We start from the raw sequence: 11479 nt of genomic DNA on the forward strand, positions 1-11479 counted from the left end.
TCCCAGATTTGTATACCTTTTTAAAGCATTTAGGGCAAATTGAAGAAAACCAAGACTCCAACTTAGAGCAACAGAGTTTATCAGTATCCTTCAGGTGGGATTCAAACCTTACGTCTTGCAGAATGGGACACAGGGACAGCTACCTGCTGGCCCAGCTGTAGGAGGGTTAATATCTCTTCAGAGAGAACCAACCACCAGTTGGTTTGCTTAGGAGTCTTCATCCTCCGGTCAGTGGTACTACTTTTGTTCAGGATGATAGCATGTAGCATTGTTGGATTTGGGCCCATTTTTTGAATTCTTGTTCTGTTTTTCACTGAAAAAAATGCAGCTGAAACCATTGTGAAATTTGATGATGACCGAAATCATGATAGAGCCCCTTCCATTCTCTGAGTGAGCTAGTGTATCTATAAGTCACACTCTAGACTTGTTTAAAGGACGGTTGGTTTCTTAGTTGCTTTTGTAAATAAGATAGATATTTTGATATTATTCACTAATAAGGAAAGTGACATTTTCGATAACTTGAGTTACACATATTTTAAAAGTCTCTGGTTCATCTACATGTGGAGTCCAAATTGAGGAGTAGATTCTAGAAATACTTCTCTTCGCATGATTTTGCACCAAAAAAATTCTTCAGCCTATGGATGCTTTTGTTATGTCACCTAAAGACTTTAAAAATTATTTTAAATTAGTCGTTTTGTGCCTAAATGGTGGGTATTTTGTATTAATACCGTTGTTATTGGTAGCTTATTCTGCATAGTTGAAGAACTACATATATTCCCTTTCCTAGGAGTTGGACGTTCAATGGAATCTAAGTTGGCATCTTTGGGAATTAAAATGTGTGGAGACTTGCAGTATATGACCATGGCATAACTCCAGGAAGAGTTGGTCCCAAAACAGGTCAGATGCTTTATACATTCTGCCGTGGCTTGGATGATAGACCAGTTTGAACTGAGAAGGAGAGAATCTGTTTCAGCCGAGATCAACTGTGGAATCAGGTTTACTCAGGTACTGATCATCGAACAGGTTTTACCTCTGTTGTTCTTTATATTTTTACACAGTCCTACCTCTCTAATGAAACCATAGGACTCTTGATGCTTGAAATTAAGTCTTAAAACTGTTGTGTTCCCAGAGCCTCAGGAGGGTCTTTTAAGGCAGTGTGTGGTAAGTTATAGCCTAAGATAGGATTGAGACTGAGGAAACCTAGCTTTTGGGGAAATATACTAAAAGATTATGCTTTGGGGGCCAGTTTTTAGAGAACTCGAGATTATAATTATTCTCATTTACAGTAAAAAAATGAGAAAAATATTTTTAATGTTGAAATGCTTTTTAAGCTGTAGTTAAAATTAAGTTTCAGTGAACCCCTCCTTTTGCATGCTTTTGGAAAGCTGCAGCACAGATGGCTCAGTAGTTTCCATTTTCCTTCAGATTATGGATTTGGATGTGTCTTGAATTTGTATGTACAAATGACCCATATCATAAGGATTTGAAATGTGATGAGTTAATTATACTCTCGTGCCTGCACTGTGACCTCAGGAGTTTGTATCTTCCTATGGAGATAGAGGACGGTTGGGCTATAAGCACAGTGTTGGAACACATATTTTATTATTAACATAATTGCGAAATAATTTCAATAAGTCATTGATGGCACAGAAAAGAAAGAAAGGAAAAATATCTTTTAAAGTACTCATTAGTTTTACTTTGTCAAGAAGGTGGGTATTTTTATTTAATAGTTGAGGGTATTCCAAATATTGTTTTCTTCTCCTTCTTCTTCTTCTCTTCGTCTTCTCCTTCTCCTTCTCCTTCTCCTTCTCCTTCTCCTTCTTCTTCTTCTTCTTCTTCTGTTGAGATGGAGTCTCCCTCTGTCGCCCAGTCTGGAGTGCAATGGCGTAATCTCAGCTCACTGCAACCTCTGTCTGCTGGGTTCTAGCAATTCTTCTACCTCCCAAGTAGCTGGGATTACAGGTGCCTGGCACCATGCCCAGCTAGTTTCTGCATTTTTAGTAGAGATAGGGTTTCACCACATTAGCCAGGCTGGTCTCGAACTCCAGATCTCAGGCAGTTTGCCCGCCTCGGCCTCTCAAAGTGCTGGGATTACAGGCTTGAGCCACCATGCCTAGTCACCTTTTTTTTTTTTTTTTTTTTTTTGAGATGAAGTTTCAGTCTGTCACCAGGCTGGAGTACAATGGCACTGTCTTGGCTCACTGCAACCTCCACCTCCTGGATTCAAGTGATTTCCTACCTCAGCCTCCCGAGTAGCTGGGGCTACAGGTGTGCCCCACCACATCCAGGTAATTTTTATATTTTTGTAGAGATGGGGTTTCACCATGTTGGTCAGGATGGTCTTGATCTCCTGACCGCCTTAGCCTCCCAAAATGCTGGGATTACAGGCGTAAGCCACTGTGGCCGGCCCATGTTTCTTTTTAATAGATGCTGAGCATGATAGTGAGTGACCAACATGTTTAATACTAAGTTAAAATACTTACAAACAATTATTAGGTACATAGGAAAGTGGAATGGAAGTTTCTTCATGTTTGCCTTTCCATAGCCAAAAGAGGTAGCTTTTCTTCTGAGTCTTTCAGAAGAAATTCAAAGACTAGAAGCCACTGGCATGAACGGTAAACGTCTCACTCTCAAAATCATGGTACGAAAGCCTGGGGCTCCTGTAGAAACAGCAAAATTTGGAGACCATGGAATTTGCGATAACATTACCAAGTAAGCTCATCTCAAAAATGACACTGGTAATTATATTTCAGTACAGGTTGTTATAAGTAATAGAAAATGAAGAAAACCAAGGAGGAGTTTGAATAAAGAGCTGGAAGCCCATGTTACCTGGCGTTCTGTAGAAGCAGGCATCAGTCCAAGGCATTCCACTTAGGTTAACGCACTTGGTTTCAGCCAGGTCTATCCACGTGGAGGTTGGTTTGACAGCATTCCTGACCTTGGCAGCCCTTGCTTGGGGTCTTCAGGCTGTTAACTTTACTGCATGGACAGAAAGGGCAAGGCTGCAGACCAAAGGGACTGCTATAGTTTTTGGACTTGGTGAAACTTTTTATTCCTTAGGGAAATTTCAGTGTAGTTTTTAAAAATGATACGGGCCAGGTATGGTGGCTCATCCCAGCACTTTGGGAGGCCAAGGCGGGTGGACCACTTGAAGCCAGCAGTTCAGTATCAGCCTAGCCAACATGACGAAACCCCATCTCCAGTAAAAATACAGAAATTAGATGAGCGTGGTGGTGCTTGCCTGTAGTCCCAGGTACTTGGGAGGCTGAGGTAGGAGAATTGATTGAACCTGGGAGGCAGAGGTTGCAGTGAGCTGAGATCACGTCAGTTCACTTCAGCCTGGGTGACAGAGCAAGAGTCTGTCTCAAAATAACAATGATGATACACAAAGACAGACTATAGTAGTTATAAAAATGATGGTGAAGGAGAGCAGCTTCATTTACATAGGTGTATAAATTTAATTGGTGAAAAGATGAATGAATCACTGTAATGTCTGAAAGCTGGTAAAAGCACTTAAAAACCCTATTGTTTTGTTTTTGTTTTTGTTTTTGTTTTTGTTTTGAGATGGAGTCAGGCTCTGTCGCCAAGGCTGGAGGGCAGTGGTGTGATCTCAGCTCACTGCAAACCTCTGTCTGTCTCCTGGATTCAAGCGATCCTCCTGTCTCAACCTCCCAGGTAGCTGGGGCTACAGGTGTATGCCAGCACACCCAGCTCATTTTTGTATTTTCAGTAGAGATGGGGTTTCACTATGTTGGCAAGGCTGGTCTTGAACTCCTGACTTCAAATGATCCATCCACCTCAGCCTCTCATAGTGTTGGAATTACAGGCGTGAGCCACAGTGGCCTCTGAAACCTTGATTTTTTATGTCAAGGCCAGCCACTTAATGCTAAACTTCATGTAAGATTTGTGATCACTATGAAGATCCTTGGTTTTACATGTCATTTTACCTGTCAAACCAAAACCGTGTTTTATCTGTTAAACCAAAATTTTGAGACCTTTGACACTGAAAGCTACTTATAAGGAACTATAAAGTAGAGTTTTGCTGAAGTTTAGCTCATGCCAACCATACACAGAACATTCATGTTATGTTGATACTGCTAGATTATGAGGTGACTGCTCTTAGAGAAACTCCCAAGTTCACCATTAATGCGTTTGTTCACCATGAAAGCAGCAATTATAAATAACGATTAAACAACGTAATGTATAAAATACATTTTTATCAGTTGGTTACCTTGAACTATTATATTTACCTACCCAAGTGTTACACATGTATTTCAAGTAGTAAATAGTATTGTCAGGTATTTATTTACTTTAAAAATTCATTTTTGTAGAAACAGGATCTCGCTCTGTCGCCCAGGCTGGTCTTGAACAATCCTTTTGCCTTGGCCTCCCAATGTTTTGGGATTACAGGTGTGAGCCACTGTGCCCAGCCTTTGGGGGCCATTTCTATAAGTTGACTAAGTAATACAATTATCTTTCTAAATAGTTTCTAAGGGAAAATCAGATTCAATTTATAATATTTTTTCTGGGAATATTTCCTGTTTAAAGGTCTGGAACTTCATTTGTTCATTATACACGGAAAGGACCATCCAAAACATAAAATAACTTTTCTTTGGAAAGAGAACTGGTAGTAACTTATTAATCTGTTACTGTGTTCGAAATTCTATTTGCCATGAGACACTCTGCTCATGCCAGAGAAGCTCAGAAGGCTTTGATGAAATGGTGGGTGAGGTCAGCACATCTTTGGGACCTAATAATGCTGATGAATCATTTGGTCCTCCTTCAAGAGTTCTTAAAGATCTAAGAATTGTATATTGGCTTTGCTCTATAAACACAGTGAAAGGACAGTCAAGCACCAAAATACAGAGAATATTTGCTGTACCTCAGCATATATTATTTGCACATAATCTTAGAACCTAAAACTTCTCTTGGAATCAAGAACATTGTGTTTACCATTTGTTTGTGCTTTGGTTGAAAAATGTTATTTATTTTTGCATGTGTTAACTAAAATGTATCTTTTTCTAAATTTCTCAGCTTCATTTTCAGTTGACCCAAGTGTCCATTATGGTTTTTACCTTAAAGTTCAGTGTTGCGTAATTTTTGTCTCCCCTTCGTTGCCAATGTAACTAGCATTTTGGGCTTCCTTGAAGAGAGATTGTGACATTCACTTTTATAACCTTCGTTGTAACTGTTTACAACTTTTCTATAACTCTTCAAACAGTTCCATACTACTGAAGTACTAGTGAATAGGCATGGAATGAAGCTTTTGTTTCTTAATTCTAACACTTACAGGACTGTAACTCTTTACCTGGCAACAGATACTGGAAAAATAATTGGAAAGGCGATGCTGAACATGTTTCATACAATGAAATTAAATATATCGGATATGAGAGGGGTAAGTGTTTGATAAAATTGTAACTTCTGACTTTCTGTAATGTTTCTCTCATTTGAGCCTTGCTCTCAGAATGGCTATTGCTGGCGTGTAGGGACTTTATATGTAGATCTTTAGCTGCTTTGTGATACAAGAAAAAGAAACAAAAATTCTTGACTTTCTCCAATTTGATCTCCTTCATTTTCAAATAATTTTCTTAGATTCTTATTGTACTTTCCAAGTTACCCCTAATTAACCAGGGGCTAGTATACATGTTCCCCCATTCTTGTTTTCTAGAGGTGGATATAACTGTTAGGAGTATGAATACATAAATTTTGTCCCTTTAAGGTCCTTTTTAATCAGACACATACTCTGCTGTATGAAAACCTAGAAGGAAGTGAAACCACAGGCACATCAAGATGCCTTTGAAACAGGCAAGAGGCATCAAAATGTCAAAACTGTAGATTTTTGTTGTTTTTGAAACGGAGTGTTTGCTCTGTTGCCCAGGCTGGAGTGCAGTGATGCGCTCTCAGCTCACTGCAATTTCTGCCTCCTGGGTTCAAGTAGTTCTCCTGCCTCAGCTTCCCAAGTAGCTGGGATTACAGGTGCCCACCACCACACCCAGCTAATTTTTTTTTTTTTTTTTTTTTAGTAGAGACAGCGTTTCATCATGTTGGCCAGGCTGGTCTCGAACTTCCTGACCTCAGGTGATCCACCTGCCTTGGCCTCCCAAAGTGCTGGGATTACAGGTGAGAGCCACTGTAACTGGCCCCCATCCCTACTGAAAATACAAAAATTAGCCAGGTGTGGTGGTGCATGCCTGTAGTCCCAGCTACTCGGGAGGCTGAGGCATAAGAATCACTTGAACCCGAGAGGCAGAGCTTGCATGAGTCACTCCAGCCTGGGTGACACAGTGAGGCTATCCCAAAATAAAAAATCTTTAGAGCTTTAGTTTTATGTGTGCACGTGTAAGTAAGCGTTGTTTTGGCTTGATGTGGGCTTTGTGGAAGTATTAGTCACTAAGCCAGCCATAAGTGAAATTTCTCCCTGAAATACTGTTACAATGGCACTTTATGGAGGGATCTGTGGTGTATGTACTGTTCTTCACTCCCACCGATATCTTTTGAGAAGTATTTCATTTTACAAAGACACAAATAGTGAAGTTTCCAAGTAGACTGTCCGCAAATTTTTTTATCCTGATTGAAAACCTCAGTTGACTAAACATCAGTGGAATACAGTATTCCACTTGTTTGGATTTTCTGATTATAAAGACCTTTTGGTGTATTTTGGGAGAACTGGATACATTCAAGATTGAGATGAAAATCTAGAAATTGTTTTTGTAATAAGTCTAATAAGTCATATATAAGACTGAATACTTTGATTTACCTTTATTCTATAAACAGGATCTAGGAGATAGTGAAAAGGATTTGCTGAGGATTTTGCTTAGTTGAATTCATATTTTCACTTTAGTTTTCCTAGAAGCACTTTTTTCTGGGTTCTATGTTGGGATTCACGTTAATCAGTTGGTTCCAGCTGATCCGAATACTTCCACATGTCCCAGTCGCCCACCGATTCAGTCAAGCCACTTTCCTCATGGGTCACACTCTGTCCGTGATACCTTCCAAGTTCAGAAAGCTAAGAAATCCACAGAAGAGGAGCACAAGGAAGGTTGGCGGTCATCAGTGTGGTTCTTGTTTAAGTGCTGCTTATGTCCTTGGAAAGGTGGCAGTTGGTTTTAAAATTGACACAGCTTTATGCGATTTAAAAAATATTTATATTCTTCATTATGATGAATCAATAATAAAGTTATTTTATTTGCAGTAGACAGGGGAAGTCAGGGATTAAAGGCCCTGCCCAATGCTCTGAAGAGGCTATTTTCTGTATTTTCTCTTTGTAGTATTTCTGGCTGCGGTGGATCTGGAAATATCATTTCTGTGCTTCTAGAACTTGCACCTTCTTGCCACATTTTCCTGCACATCTGCCGACCAGTATCAGTCCTGATACTAACAAGACTGAGGCTTCAGGGAAATGGAATGGTCTGCATTCTCCTGTCAGTGTGCAGTCAAGACGTAACCTTAGTATAGAGGTCCCGTCACCTTCCCAGGTACACTTTGACGGTCCTAAATATAAGTACAAAAGTCGTTTACAAATGAAAATGGTGTTTTTATTTCTTCATCCTAAGAAAGGGAGAAAGGGCCACTTGTTAGGGTAAGTCATGGTGTTGATTCTAAGTAAGCAGTAATTGGGTTCGGTGAAAGTGCTTTTGCAAAGATTTGCAGCTCTTGCAAGTTATAAAGCATGGTTGAAAGGCAGGCCTCCTAGGAACTGCCATTGTCGGTGTGGTCATTGTGTAGACACTGTATTCAGCAAGGCAGCTTTAGTGATTAGTGGCGAAGTAGAGGCCTTACTTCAAAGGTTTTTTGTTTTTTTTTTGCAGTATTTGCAAACAGGTTTCTTGATGGTCTGTACCTTACATTGGTTATCCACAGTGTTCAAATGGAAATTGAAAGTGCCACGTCAACTCCCCAGCACCTCGTCTCTGATCGTGCTTCAACTTCAGACTCTGGGTTCGGCATTTTACAGCTGGATCAGTCTGTTCTAGAAGCACTTCCACCTGATCTCCGGGAACACGTAGAGCAAGTCTGTGCTGTTCAGCAAGCAGAATCACGTGGCGACAAAAAGAAAGAACCAGTACATGGCTGTAATACAGGAATTTTGCCACAACCAGTTGGGACAGTCTTGTTGCAAATACCTGAACCTCAAGAATCGAACAGTGACACAGGAACAAATGTAATAGCCCTTCCAGCATTTTCACAGGTAAGTGAAATAGGGGATCCTCTGCTGTAGTTTCAGTATTCTCACCCGCTGCTCCGGTTCAGGCCCTGTGTCACTTGCCTTTCTCCTCTGTATCTTACACCTCTTCCACTGGGGACAGGAGGAGAGGGTGGGCTTGTCTCCATCTCCTGCATCTGCAGCTCCCTGCTGAAGCAGCAGAGGGAAGACATGGGGGAAGGCATGGTAAGACAGAAACACATGGATCTGGCCCAAACAGATCAATGGCCACACTTGCATACAACACAGTGGAGATGTATAATCCTACATGGGGGACAGTAACAGCCTGAGTTCCTGTTTTAATGTTTTGCTTCCCATTTTCTACTAGTGCATTTTACCCTGGTTGTTCTGCTGTTTAGTGGGTTTTCTTAAGTTAGTATTCTTAATTCCTTATTCTTGCTCTAACCATTTTGAAGATTTAACCAGCTTTGATAATTGGGGACCCGTTAAGAATTCGTACAGATCAGAAAAGTATTATTTGAAAGCAAAATCTATTTTGTGGAAAACATAAACCAGTTACCATCTAGAATTAGCTCAGGTTTGACGTTGACCTTGTCTCTTCCACCAGGTGGACCCTGAGGTATTTGCTGCCCTTCCTGCTGAACTTCAAAGGGAGCTGACAGCAGCGTATGATCAAACACAAAGGCAGAGCGAGAACAGCACTCACCAGCAGTCAGCCAGTGCATCTGGTGAGCCTTGGAAGTGGCATGTAACAAAAACGAAAATAAAGAGTAATGGAGTCACTCCGGTGTGTAATTACTGGCAGTGTATAATGTTCAAGGTCTTTCTTACATGGGATTAAAATACCATAGGAAGCGGGCTAGGCACAGTGGCTCACATGTCGGGAGGCTGAAGTGGGTAGATCATTTGAGACCAGACTGGCCAAATGGCATAATCCGATCTCTGCTAAAAAATATAAAAAATAAATAATATGGGCGTGGTGGCATGTGTGGTCCCAGTTGGGAGGTGGGGGCTGCAGTGAGCCATGATTGCACTACTGCATTCTAGCCTGGTTGATAGAGGCCTTGTCTCAAAAAAAGAAAATTGTTTTTTGGGATTTTTTTTTTTTTTTTTGGAGACAAGAGTCTCACTCTGTCACCAGGCTGGAGCGGCTTACTTCAGCTTCTGCCTCCTGGGTTCCGGCAATTCTCCTGCCTCAGCCTTTTGGATAGCTGGGATTACAGGCATGTCACCATGCCCAGCTAATTTTTCTATTTTTTTGTAGAGATGGGATTTCACCATGTTGGCCAGGTTGGTCTTGAACTTCCAACCTCAGCTTATCTGCCTACCTTGGCCTCCCAAAGTGCTGGGATTACAGGCATGAGCCACTGCACCCGGCCAGGATATTTTTCTTTCTTTCTTTTTTTTTTTTTTGGCTAAAATCAGTTTTTATATGTAAAAAGGAATAGTCTTTAAGGACCTTTCCTAATGATGTTCTTTTCTCCCCACCTCCAGGTTGATGCAGCAGTCAGTGGAATCGCTTCGGAATATGGCATTTGACTTTATTCTTGACAATGTTCAGGTGGTTTTACAACAGACTTACGGAAGCACATTGAAAGTTACATAAATATACCCAGAGAGCCTGATGCTCTCCGATAGCTGTGCCATAGGTGCTTGTGAGGTATTTGCAAAGTGCATGATAGTAATATATAATTAAAATTATAAATTTTAAATTTCTTTTAAAGCAAGTGTTTTGTACATTTCTTTTCAAAAAGTGCCAAATTTGTCAGTATTGCATGTAAATAATTGTGTTAATTCATTAATTATTTTACCGTAGCGTAAATTCTATTTACAAAATGTTTGTTTATAAAGTTTTATGGATTTTTACAGTGAAGTGTTTACAGTTTTTTAATAAAGAACTGTATGTATATTTTGTACCGTCTCCTTTTTGTGAATCCTTAAAAACTCGACTCTAGGAAGTAACTACTGTTTATTCTACTAAAAGGCTGAAAAGCCTCCAGGCCAGGCTGCTAAGCTCTGAAATTCCTGAGAGGTCTCAGACCAGGATTCTACTTGTTCCAAGAAAGGGTAAAGCTTCTAAACCATCTTTTTTTTTTTTTTTTTTTGAGACGGAGTTTCGCTCTTGTTACCCAGGCTGGAGTGCAATGGCGCCATCTCGGCTCACCGCAACCTCCGCTTCCTGGCTTCAGGCAATTCTCCTGCCTCAGCCTCCTCAGTAGCTGGGATTACGGGCACACACCACCATGCCCAGCTAATTTTTTGTATTTTCAGTAGAGATGGGGTTTCACCATGGTGACCAGGATGGTCTCGATCTCTTGACCTCGTGATCCACCCGCCTCGGCCTCCCAAAGTGCTGGGATTACAGGCTTGAGCCACCACGCCCAGCCTAAACCATCTTATTCTTGTCTCCAAGTACGAATGCAGGAGCATGTTAGGAAAATCTTTACTTCTTCCATGCGGAGAAATCTACGTATTTTGAATTAGAAACACACTCACACCCACTTGAAGATTTTTTCCTGGGAACATTATTGTCCCACAGATCACAGGTGGTATTGTCTTTGCCTCTACTGGCCATTGAGAAATTTTGATGATAAAAAGGAACGGTATAGATTTTCAAGCGTATATAAAATATTTTTATGCTATATGTTTTGCCATGACTTTAAAATAAAAATATAGTTTAAAAGTCTATGCTAGTGGGTATTTAGAACTTTTTCCTCAGACACCCCACACTGACTTCAAAACAACCACAAAACTAGCTACAGGTTACTACTATGAATGAATCGTTAAGGTTTGCCTGCTACAATTTAGAAACACTAAGCCCAAATATCAGGAAATGTAGCATGATGGAATTTTCTAGGACAAAACATACCAAGAATAATGTATAAAAATCTCTACTCTTACCAGGTGCTGGCATTCAAGGTAGTGTGACAGTTGTTGGTAAGATGATTCTTGTCCTAGGAGGACAACTTTTGGGAGAGAAGCTACACTAACATGGAAGCCCGACGGAGCTTACTGGTCGATGTCTCTCTTCTTTATTGGTAGTTTGGTTTGGAATTGGGATGATTACAATGGAGTCACGACTACACAAGCAGTAAGAAGCAGCCAGCTGTGCTTTTACACCACGGTTTCACACGAAGCAGATAAATGTCAGAATACCTAATTTTCTGTTTTATAAAAGCCCTAAAGGCATATGGCAGAAGAATGCTGGGAAGAATATGCATAAATAAAGAAGTATTTCTGACATCAAAAAAGTCCCAAGAATCACAAAGTCTGCGGAAGCTTGGTTAATCAAATACTGCAGTACTGATTTAATCA

The 11479-nt window shown here is 40.5% G+C and overlaps 1 pseudogene across 1 annotated transcript; it reads left to right on the plus strand.

Moving 5' to 3' along the window:
• Nucleotides 1-364: 364 nt before the first annotated feature.
• Nucleotides 365-9703, plus strand: LOC100390579 (DNA repair protein REV1-like; annotated as a pseudogene). Its single transcript, XR_013520606.1, has 9 exons — nt 365-390; nt 744-1005; nt 2546-2712; nt 5293-5399; nt 6854-7039; nt 7269-7475; nt 7955-8188; nt 8772-8951; nt 9659-9703. The product of XR_013520606.1 is annotated as a DNA repair protein REV1-like (transcript).
• The last annotated feature ends 1776 nt before the right edge of the window (nt 9704-11479 follow it).

This window comes from Callithrix jacchus, chromosome 7, assembly GCF_049354715.1.
Source record: "Callithrix jacchus isolate 240 chromosome 7, calJac240_pri, whole genome shotgun sequence".
Classification (NCBI taxonomy): domain Eukaryota; kingdom Metazoa; phylum Chordata; class Mammalia; order Primates; family Cebidae; genus Callithrix; species Callithrix jacchus.